A 9,022-nucleotide genomic window follows, 5' to 3' on the forward strand; every position below is an offset into this window, starting at 1 on the left:
TTTTTGAAGATGGGAACCACACTGGCCCTCTTCCAGTCCTCTGGCACCACACCAGAGCACCATGAGCACTCATACAGCTGTGCCAGGGGTCCTGCAATGACCTCAGCTAATTCCTTCAGTACTCCGGGGTGGAGATTGTCTGGACCAGCTGATTTAAATACATCCAGTCCCTCCAGAAGTTCCCTAACTAGTTCCTCACAAACCCTTGGCCTAGGTGCGCCTCCCTGAGGTATAAGGGGGGCCCGGGGGGGGGGGCTGTTCTAGTCCCTGCTCAGGAAAATGGAGGCAAAGAAATCATTTGATATGTTAGCTTCGTCCTCTGCTGTGATGACCAAATTTCCTAGCTTGTCCTGCAGAGGCCCCACATTACCCAGAACCTTCTTTTTGCCCCCCTATGTATTTAAAAAAAGACTTCTTGTTGTCCTTCCTTCTTGTTATCCTTATTGAACCTCACTAGATTTCTTTTGATCCAATCCTTCAATTTGTCTAGGTCTCTTTGAATCCTAGCTCTACCCCTCAATGTATCTACTATTCTGCCTACCTTGGTGTCATCTGCAAACTTGCTGAGGGTGCACTCCATCCCATCTTCCAGGTCTTGATGAAGATATTGAACAAAACCAGGCCCAGGACCAACCCCTGGGGCACACTATTTGATACCAACTGCCAACTAGACGAGCCATTGATCACTACTCTTTGAGCCTGACAATCCAGCCAGTTTTCTTATCAACCTTACAATCTATTCACCCAACCCATACTTCCTTAGCTTGATTGCAAGAATGTTGTGGAAGATGGTACCAAAAGCTTTGTTAAAGTCAAGGTGTATCATCATGTCCTCACATTCATGTCTTCTATTCCAGGTTTGGAAGAGGAAGATGTCTTACTGGTCACAGACCTTCTTGTTCTTTGTGTGCATGTATATGAGGCACCCTGACATTTTCAGTTTTTATCCCCCTCTTAACCTTTTCACCATCTTTTATCACTGTTTCCCCCCCAGGCCTTCTTATCAGAATCCTCATATTAGGTCACTCTTTGGACTCTGTCCCACTGTTTTTTACACCAGTCCCAGTTTTCATACACAAACCCCTTGGCTCCCCGTCTTCCCCAAGCTTGGATTTCTCAGTTCACCCCAATCTCCTCACCTCAATTTTCTGAATGTCGTTATTGTCTAATGAGTGAGTGTGAATAGGTTTTCAAAACTTTCTCCATAGCCTTTACCATCCGGTGTACTTGTATTGTTTTAAGTCTGTTTTAAAGCATCAATTATATTGATCTCTTTATGGAATGTTTTTTGTACAGGAAGTTTCTTTGCTTGGTTTACTTCTTCCGATGGTTGGGGGAAGAAAGTAAGTGGATTGAACTGAGTGGTTACAGCTTCAATGGTTTTATTTCCAATTCCTCCTGCACAGGGGATCACCCTGCAGAGCTGTGTGCATCTACACTACAGCTCCTCTGTATGCTTATTACTACTTCTAGTAAGAAGCATACCTGCTAGTCCACTGCTACCATAGCCCAGTATTAAGAGCTGAAATTACACTACCTGTTCTAATTCTTTGTCTTCTGATACAAAGAAGACAAAGATGATGTCTTAGTTCAGGGGTTGTCAACCAGGGGTACTTGGGAAGGCCCTAAGAGGTACGCGTGGGCAGGCGGAGATGGAGTGCCACTGTCCTGCACTGCTGTCTCCCAAGAGCAGGGCTGGGGCAGGGCAAGGACAATGGTGCACCTCTGTGTGCTGCACAGGCACCGCTTGGCCAGCTGGACAGACATGGGAGAGAGGAGGAAAGCTTGCACATGGTGGTGCAAGTCTGCAGCTGCCACCACCATGTGCTGCCGCTCTGCGTCCAGCCATGAGCCACCACCCAGCTCTGCATTCAGCTGCACAGCACCTCCCCCACTCCACTCCACATCCAGCCACTGGGATTACACTTATTAAAAAGGATGAAAACCCCTGTCTTAGTTTATAGTATACTTATTTTATGTATCTTATCTTTAATCTGCTCCCTAAGAAAACCTAGTTTGTTTGCCTTATGTACTCCTTAAAGACTTGGGATTTTTTTCCAAGGAAATGCATGCAGGGTGGGAACATAAACTGAAAATGGTGCCATCCAATCCCAGACTGATAGGCTTTGACATGATTAAATTTGTTGTTGTATTGTGTCCTCCTGTGTCCTTTTCTCAAGCAATTCTGAATAATAGCTGTGGAGAGGAGGAGGAAGAATTTCCTTTCAAACCAGTCATTTTTCTGTCATGGCCTCGATTAAAAACCTAGTCTAAAGGGTTATTTTGTATCTGGAAAGAGAACTGTAATAAAAGGAGGTGTAATCTGGACAAAGGATGATGTACCAAGGAGGAAAATAATCTGGAGAATTTGGCTATAATGACCTTAATTTCAAACAGCACAATTTCTCGAGTGACCTTTTTTTTTGTCCAGAATTTGATGCCTTTTGTTATACAACAAAAAGAAAGATGAATTGGTGTGACATTCCAGAAGTCCAAAGTAATCCTATTGGTATATCCACCTATGCAGGTAACTGTGGGTGGATCCAGGATTTTGTAAAGGGGATTGTGGGAGCAATGGCCAGTGCTTCAGGGGTGGCTGCAACCCTATTCCCAGCCTCCTTCTCACCCCTCATCCTCAACGGGGGTGGACAGACTTCATTGCAGAAACAGCAACCAAAGCCTTTTTTTTTTTTTTTAAAGACCCTCCATCAGGTAAGAATTTTACCTCTCCCCACTCACCCCTCTGTGCTCAGCAGCACATCACCTCCTCAACCCTTTCATTCCCCTGCTCCACTGCCACTGTCCCTGCTGATTTGATGGGGAAGGGGAAGGCTCCAGAGCTGCTACAGCTGTACTCCAGATGGGCTTCACATGGAGTCAGAGATGGCAGTAGGTGTGTTCCCTTCCCCTTACAGCTGCTCCCCTGCTAGCAGGGAATGTCCTGGGGACTGGAGAGAGGAAAAGAACCTATCCCTCCTGTTGCTGTCCCCAGCTGAGTGTAGGTCCCTGCAGAGCCTGGCTGGAGTAGGCAGAAATGAGATCTAGAGGAAGATGATCACCGTGCCAGCATTTCCAAATGGGGTTTTCCACATCAGGTCTTATACAGTAGTAAAAGTCAAGGTAAGTGATTTTGGATTTCTTTGAATTACCTGTGCCTTCTGGAATGAAGTGTTTTTCCATTTCTCTCTGGCTGATATCAACAATTTCCATTGTATATGAATTGTAAAAGGATATGTTGAAAAGTAAAATAGTTGAGTTTTCTGTTTATATGAGCTATGAATCTCATGCTGGACAAGATTTGTCTGACTATTTCTAGTGCAACCTTAAAACTTATACCAATACTTTAGATAATGCAAGTGAAACGTAAGCCTTTCCTCTTCATACAAGATGTGTGCTTTCTTTGATTCATAATAAGTTAAAAAGAATTTAGTACTAAGTCCAATTTTTCAGATGTGTTAGTATGGTATAGGCTAATTGCATTGCCCAGAATTGGGCCTTTTCTTATTTATTACCATTGTGGATGGTGTGTTCCTGAGGTAAAGTAGTTTCTTGGTTTTCTTTCTTTTTTTTTAATAACTTGTGATAATACCACTTTGTTTCCCTTAAATTGCTGGGGGTGGAGGGTTGGTAGGGGGCAGATTTTGTCCCAACAAAGTAATACATTTCATGAGAGGAGCTTTACTGATTCAGAAAAAATTTACAACCTGTTACTTTATAGTAACAGGTTATGAATCACTGACATTTATTTTGCTTGAACTGACAGTCTGAACAGTTAAGTCTTAATTAAGCGTTGATTTTTTATGGAGGGGGTGCCATTGTTTCTGTTACTAATATTGCATCACCTCAAGCAGTAGCTTGGTGCCAACTGAACTGTGGGACCACTGGTAAGCAGTGGATGCTGCCCTAAACTGAGAATTTTTACAAATCTGACTTGATATCTGTGTCTAAGCAGGAACAAAACTGAGTTGCAAATATGGCCTCAAAGGCTGCATCCTAATGAGCAGGGGCACATGGTTGCCACAGGAGAGGGAAAGCAGCAGCACAAATTCATGCCACTGTTTTTTGCCCTGGCACATGTTCCTCCTCATGGGGTTAATGCAGGGAAAAATGCTCCAGCTGGGGTAGGGGAGGCTGGGGTCAGCACCTGGGCTGGCCTCAGCAACCACACCTAGAGTCCTGGGGACCAGGCTCTGGTTTCAGGCAGCGCACACTGCTGCCCTGTGCACCACCCCGCTTTTTTCCACATGCTTTTTTTTATATGGGATTTCCCAGTGTCTAAATTTGGCTCCACACTGCACATATGCACCGCAGAAAACCAAATCACATGTGCGGCGTACAGTTTGCAGTACCTCAAAACGCACATGTGTACTTGTGTGGACGCAGCTAAATTGTGGGTTCTTTGTGCCTTTAAAATCTAGCCATATAGTTTGCTCCTTTGTGATGGCTTTGAATATCATAACAAAGTGACAAAGATGTTTGTCATTGAGATTCCTGATCACATTTCTTCATTAATGATGGTATTTAAATTTTAACACATTAAGTGACTTATTTTAATTTAAAAGAAGACTCTTAACTTCACTATTTTCAAGAAAGCATTTTTCTGGGATCCTAACCCCAGATACCTTCCTTTTGTTGTTTTTACTCATACACTTTGTTTTTACTCATACTGAGAGCCTTCAATAAATTTTCTTGAGGCTGGTGTTTTCAGGCTAAAAACAATTTCTTTCATCAGCACAGAAATTCAGTTCTTAGGCATTTTCCTCATGTATATCCAGGCGCAGCGCTGGGGAGGGCTTGGGGGTGGCTATAGCCACCCCAAAATTTGCCCAAGCCCCCGACTCCTCCCACCCAGGCTGCCGCCACCCACCCCATGCAGCTGAGCCCATCCCGCTACCACCCCCAACCTGCAGAGGCACAGTGCTCCTGGCCCAGCCGAATAAGTATATTTGGCCAGAAGAGATGCAGCAACACCCCACCCCACTCCACCCCAGTTTTCTGTCTAGCCCACCTCAGCCCCACTGGGAAGAGGCTGATGCCACCCCTGTGTATAGCCTGGTTCTGGAAAAGTTCAATAAAAGGCACTCTGGCTGTCACAAGTTTTTGGCTGTACAACAAAACTTCTTTCCATAGAAGTAGGCAGGTTGTGGTCTTGTTTTTTCAGGTGCGCTCTCATCCCTCCAGAATGGTCTTGTCTTCTGTGTCCTTTATTCTTAAAGGTAACTTCTCTGCATGGTCACTCTAAACAGGTATCTAATGAAACTGCTTTTTTTTTTATATAGTACCCTGCATCCAAAGAACTCAAAGCACTTTGCAAATACTAAGTCTCACTGCACTTCTCCCTGGAGTCATCTCTGATAAGAAACTCCTGCATCATCACTACCTGAAAGGTAATGTGAGGAGTCAACAACTTGAGTGCCCAAGAGCTCCTTTACACAATGTTCTAATGTAACTACTGTAATTAGTTTGCATGAATCGAGCTATGATTTAGAATCCCTCGTATTGATACTATTATGCTGATATGAAAATGTTTACTGAATAAGTTGTAATGATAATCTTAATGAAATGCTACAGCGCTGCATACTGATCTAGCTGCATTCACAACAGAGCTCACATCAATTTAACTATATCAGTTTAGAAACAAAAATCATGTGGGGATTAGCCCTAATGTATCTATATGTCCACCATTGCCTTAGTACAGGAGTGCCTCACACACAGTGTTTAACATGAACATAGTTAAACTGGCAGTCCCCAGAAACTTGGGGCTAGAACCACAAAAGAACTTGGGCACTGAACCAACCTCAGTGTTGCGGGGCCAGATTTTCAGTTGTCCTGTTGCCTAACAGTTCAAAGCCCTGCACAAATCTTTGGACATACTGTACAGTTCCCATGCGTAGTTAGATGCCTCAATGTGATCCAGAAAAGCCAGCAGTCTGAGCTGGAAGATGCCTAGGCTAGCAAGTAGAAATGCTGGAAAGAGGAGTGAGTTTTATGTCCCACCCCTTTTAAGAGTTAGACACTTAATTCCAGGCTGGGGGAAGGTATTTCTCTCTTTTAGGATTATCATTTGTGAACCCTGTTCTGGAGTTGAGTATCACATTTTATTCTATTTTGGAGAGCATTCTTTCAAATTTAAGCAAATAATTATTTAGTCAGGGCTTAGAAAAGGGGTCTTGTTTTCTTCAACAGACTTTGAGAAGAGCTCTTCCACTCACTGTTACTTGTTCCTTTCAGTACCAAAATAGGAAATATAACGTTTATAATCCCATTTGGCCAAGTGAAATATCCAGCAGGCACCCCAAGACTGGAGAAATGCAAACAGTTCCTTTAAATCCTCAGTAATTTACCTCTAAGGGGATAATCAGAAGAGTGGCTTCATACAAAGCTATTAAGTCTATACCAGTGCAATTATTGTAGCTGAGAGCAAATTTACCTTTTGTAATGGAAACCTTTAGCATTAGAAGGTTGGATTGTTTGGCACTTGAGATGTACACAGACTTTAGCAGCAAGAAGTGTTCAGTTACTATACAAAGATGTGTTATTGCAAGTCCTGACCCCTGATTTTTGTCTGAATGTAGCACCATGAAGATTAGCAGGGGACTGTACATGGTTGAGCAGTTCTTCTGTCTCTTAGTGATTCTAACATGTTCTTTTAAATGTTGATTTTGTCACTGGGAATCAATTTGAGGATATTTGTGTTCTCTGCTTGTGAACCGTGTACAGCTCAGAAGTAACATGTTAAGTCTTGTTGATAGAAAACAAAACCTATCCTGAGCACTAGAAACAGTCTCAAATGTAAGTTGGGGGAAGTCTATATGCCTTTGTCCAAAAAACTTACGTTTGCAGTACAATGTGTAAGATTTTACGATTTAGTCCCCTGATTATTCTTATTTAGACTTATGTCAACTTGTGTTGAGTTACTGTAGGGAACATATGTGGTAGCAATTGCTGTCTGTTACTGCTTGGTATTGTGCATCTGCAGCACTGAGCATTTACTAGATGTTCAGACATATAAATAGGAAATCCAAATTCATAGGCAGGAATCTGGGAAGAGACATTAGGGAAAAAGGAGAGGAAAAATGACTAATTTTTAATACTAGACATGCAGACTGTTCAAGTTTAAGTCCTACTGTAGATAAAGTCCTGCTTGACTTTATCATGCTTCTAGCAACACAGTAGGATTACCTGGTTGAGTAAGACAAATAGAGATTCATCCTATACACTTAAAATGACTTACCTGTATACTTCGGGTATCACTAAGTACTTTAACAATCCTTTTGGGGGACAAGTATCAAATCTCAATATATATATATATATTATTTATTTATTTATTTTTGGCATCACCCTCTACTTGTGTAAAGGTATTAAAACACTTGGTCACCAAAAAGACAGAGGTTAATAGATAGTCTATTAGACATTACATTATGTAAGTTCTTCATTTCATTTTTTTAAATGTTAGATTGTTCAGTCAGCTCGGTGCTTTGAGGGATGATGTTTTGATGGCCCATTCTAAAAGCTTCACAGGAGAATATTTCAACTTAGTTTTTTCATTTAATTTCTTTCTATGGCAACTGTACTAAGAAAATACATTAAGTATATCTTTTGAAATCAAGTGTGTTCTATAATACATTCCACCAAGAGTAACTACTGTGCTCCCTTTTTTCCAGATTTTTTTTTCTTTTGATAGAATCAGTTGAATCTAAAAGGTGTCAATCTTTAGTGCTGTTGCTGTGCAACAGAAGTTAGGAACTGGCCAAGCTTGAGCTAGTGATATGGGGTATTTAACAGGTAACCCAACTTGGCTTTCTATTATTTCAGTCTGCATCATCCATCTGTTATGTTTCCATACACTGTTTGAAGTTTCTCTTTATGTACTGTGGCAAACACTCACAGGCAGAGCAAGGATTTTAAAAAGAAGTATGACTGACTGAGTCTTGAACTGGCCCCACATGCTGCATGCAACACATACTAGTACCAATCCCCCATACCACATGCAACAAGCAAATTGCTCTGGCATACATGCCAAGTGTAGTACGTGGAGCTAGTTTGGGGTGTGGGCTGCGTGCTGTGTGTCTATGGGCCTAATCTGGTCTGTACCAGATTCGACCTGATGAGTTTGATACCCCTGGTTTAAGAGAAGGAATAATCACTACTTCATAAACAGCTGTTAGAAGGAAGGCTGAAAATAGCAGTTCAAAGTGAGACCAATCTAGCGGTGACCAAATGTTTACAATCTACGTTTTCCTAATTACCCATGTGGAATGATTTGATGATCTTGGACCACTTTCTAGAAGGAAAATATCCACTCACAATTGGCACCCTTCTTTGTAGTCCTACCAGAAGACTTAACAGGCCTTGGAGAGGGAACAACTGCCTTTCCCTCAGAAGTTCCCTCAGGACACTGGAAGGGGAGTTGGGAGCACAGCTTGAGTTATCACTGCCTGCTCTGTGGCAGTTTGGGGCGAGAGAACCTCACTTTCTGTTGTTAAAATGGCACTATTTGTTGGTTTTAATTTACAAAGGGGTACTTGAGAGGTCTATTTAAATAGATTTACTAGATTATTTTTAATTTGTATGTATATAAAATATGAATAGCTACATTTTCTGTAACATTTGGTTTACATATAACATTCAGTGCTTTCCAAAAATACCCAATCCAAACCTTATGCTATTCTAAACAAGAGAACTATTTTAAACACCCCATGGGACTGTCTTAGATGTTGATTGTAATGGAGTTAGAGAAAGGATGAATGTGGTCTCATTTGTTTAGGTTAGAGTTTAACAGCCTGGCTTATAACAAAAACTGAAAAAAAATGACATTCTGTGGGTCATAATTGTGGGTTTGGTGTTGTGGCTCAATATGTCATTAGCAAACACAAGTGACTGGTACATGGGGAACACCCCCCCCTCCCCCAAGTTTGGCCCCTGAAATTGGGGGAGTTTTTTTGCCATGCAGGCTGGCAGTATGTTGGGGGGGGGGGGGGGCGGGGACCAAACGCGGGGGAACAAAAGAATAGGGGGGGAG

This window comes from Gavialis gangeticus, unplaced genomic scaffold (assembly GCF_001723915.1).
Source record: "Gavialis gangeticus isolate Ggan-Ray unplaced genomic scaffold, GavGan_comp1, whole genome shotgun sequence".
NCBI lineage: Eukaryota > Metazoa > Chordata > Crocodylia > Gavialidae > Gavialis > Gavialis gangeticus.